Genomic DNA, 3189 nt, shown 5'->3' with positions numbered 1-3189 from the left:
TGAATTTTATTTATTTTCGTCAGCATTTATTTTTTATTTAATTTTTAAAAAAATATTAAATTATTATATTTACAAAAATATCCTCATATATAATTATAAAAAAATAAATATATCCTTATAATTAATTTTGTTAAATAATTAAACAATCCTTTTTATTTATGTGACAAGAATACACATCTTTAATAATAATTTAAATTAAAATTAAATCATCAAATTATTTCAAAAAATAAAAACACAAACAAAATAAATTATTGCTTGCTTTTCTTCTTCTCTCATCATTAAAAAATGAGTTAAATCTTAAAGTAGACCCTAAACTTGCACTCGAGTCTCAAAGTGATCCCTGAAATAAATGATTACTCAAATTTGTCCCCGAAATTGCCCTCTGAGACTCATAGTAGTCCCTAAAATAATTTGCGTCCATCCTTGCCATTGAAGATGATTAAAACAACGTCATTTTGTATTATAAAAAAAAACACATGAGTCTCCCCCTCCCCTTCTCCTTCCCTTTCCGCTTTGCCTTCCTCTTTTTCTTCTTTCCCTCTTATTTTATGTTCCTTGGCTTCTCATCATCACCCCCTACAGCCAATGAGCCACCGCCAGAGGACACCCCCTCTCCGCCGGCAACGTTGCGGAATACCGGCGCAACCCATAGAACCACCGAAGCCAGCCTCTTTTCCTCACAAGCTCACTACCGGCTACCACCATCCTAACGCTACTGTCAAACCCAGACCGCCGCAACGTCTCCCTTTATTGTTCCTTTCCAAGCCACCAGCCGCTAGCAACCTTAGAGACCACCCCACGACCCCTTCTTCCCTCCTCTTCCTATTCTTCTTCTCCTTGTTTTTCTCCTCCCCTTCGCGCAAGACCAGCCACCGCTGCCACCACTCTGCACCGCTGGCCTACTCCTTCCCTTCGGCCTCATCATCACTCACAGAACACGACCCCAACCTCTCCTTCCAGCTCGCCAATCTCTTACTGACGCAGAGAAACAGCAAAATAGAGGATAGCTCTTATTCTTCCTCTTTCCAGCAAGAGCATGGTACAAGTACAAAAGGCTTATCATTTTTTCTGCGTGTTTGATGAAGAAAGCGAGAAGCCCAAGAAGTGAAAAATGGTTGTAAGAGGTGAAAGATGCATACTTTGGTGAAAAGGGAGGAAAAGTTGAGACGGGCATTGGTGGGTGGCCGAAGATGAGAGAGAAAGGGATAGTGAGCGTTGGAGAAGACGAAGTGGAGGAGGAGACTCTGTTTTTTTTTTATAATACAAAACGACGTTGTTTTAATCCTCTTCAATGGCAAGGATGGATGGAAATTATTTTAGAGACTACTATGAGTTCCGGAGGGCAATTTCGATGACAAATTTGAGTAATTATTAATTCCAGGGATCACTTTGAGGCTCGAGTGCAAGTTTAGAGACTACTTTGAGACTTAATTCTATTAAAAATGCCCAAAAATGATGAACAAACTCTAATTCTGGCAAAAGTCTCAAAACCAGTCTTTGTCTCCCTCTCCGTGCTTGCCACGTCCTTCCTTTTTGCTTTCCTAGCCTTATCTCCGATGCGTGCTCCCCTTCCCCGCATTGTCCCGCCTTCGCCACCCTGCCCCTGCCTTGCGTCGTCGCCTCGTCTGTGGATGTTGTATCTGACGATTCTTCCTGTTGTGCTCTGTGGGCGTTGCCGTGTTGGAAGTTGCCGGTGTCGCTTCACTGCTGCTCTCTTCTCCGCCGTGGCGTCGCCAGTTTAGGTAAGCCGCAAACCTCCTCTCCCCCCCCTTGCGCGCGCGCACAATAATCTCCTCCTACCTCAGTTCAATACTTCAGTTCGATATTCAAACTTCAATATGCTATATTCCTCTATTTTGTTTTGGATACGATTATGAATTTATAATTCAACTGGATTGATTTATATATAATTAAAATATGATTCATTCTCATGTTACTTATTATATACCTCGTTAATGGTTGAAGCGAAATGAAGCACTATCGAAAAAGAGTTGACCACATTATCTTACCGTAATAATCAATTTACAAACTGCTATTGAGCAAATCAACTTTAATTTTTGAAGTTACAAACCAGATGAAGATTTATCAATTTACAACTAAACCATATAGATTTCAGTAGGTACATGTGCCTACGGATATCAATTGAACAACAACAAATTCAAAACAAAATTGAACAACAAAAATTAAATAGTTCATTTGAGGGGTTAAGAACAAAATAGAATAAAGAAAAGTTTAACTAAAAGACTTCACAAGTTTAACTGAGTTCAGTTAAGCATTATTCTAATATACAAGCCTCTCCGTAATTTATTATATTAATATACTCTTATCTATTTTTTATATATAAATATATAAAATTTTAGCTGGTTTGTAACTTCAAAAATTAAAGTTGATTTGTTCAACAACAGTTTGTGAATTGATCATTATGATAAGATGATGTGGTCCACTCTTCCTCTATAGTGCTTCATTTTGCTTCAACCATTAACGAGATATATAGTAAGTAACATGAGAATGAATCATGTTTTAATTATATATAAAAGTCAATCCAGTAGAACTATAAATTTATAATCATATCCAGAACAGAATAAAAGAATATAGCAACTTAAATTTTGAGCATTAAACTGAAGTATTGAATAGAGGTAGGAGAGGATTGTCAAGGGGGGAAGAGGAGGTTTGCGGCTTACCTAAACCGGTGCTACCACGGCAAAATAAAGAAGAGAGCAGTAGCGACGATGACACTAGGAACTTCCAACACGGCAACACCCACAAGCCGCAACAAGGAGCATTGTGCGATACAACACCCACACGACAACATCCACAAACGAGGTGACGGCGCAAGACAGGGGCAGGGGGATGAAGGCGGGACAGCGCGAGGTAGGGGAGCACGCAGCGAAAATAGGGCTAGGAAAGCAATATGAAAGGGTGTGACGAGCAAGGATAGGGAGACAAAGACTGGTTTTGCAGCTAAGGCCCAACACAGTTGGCATACCTGTCCGCCTCATACAACGCTGCCCCCGAATTCAAATCCCAGCTGAGGCTAGTTGTTGGTTTAAGAACTCATAATACTCATGGTAGTGTGTGTGAGTGTGTTGTGTGTGTGTGTGAAATATGGGTATAATGCCTAGGATTGGGACTGTCCAATCCACTTGCAATTTTTATAATTTATTAGAGTTTTAGTCAGAAAAAAAAACA

This window comes from Arachis ipaensis, chromosome B03 (genome assembly GCF_000816755.2).
Source record: "Arachis ipaensis cultivar K30076 chromosome B03, Araip1.1, whole genome shotgun sequence".
Taxonomy (NCBI): domain Eukaryota; kingdom Viridiplantae; phylum Streptophyta; class Magnoliopsida; order Fabales; family Fabaceae; genus Arachis; species Arachis ipaensis.
This window is presented reverse-complemented; position numbering follows the sequence as displayed.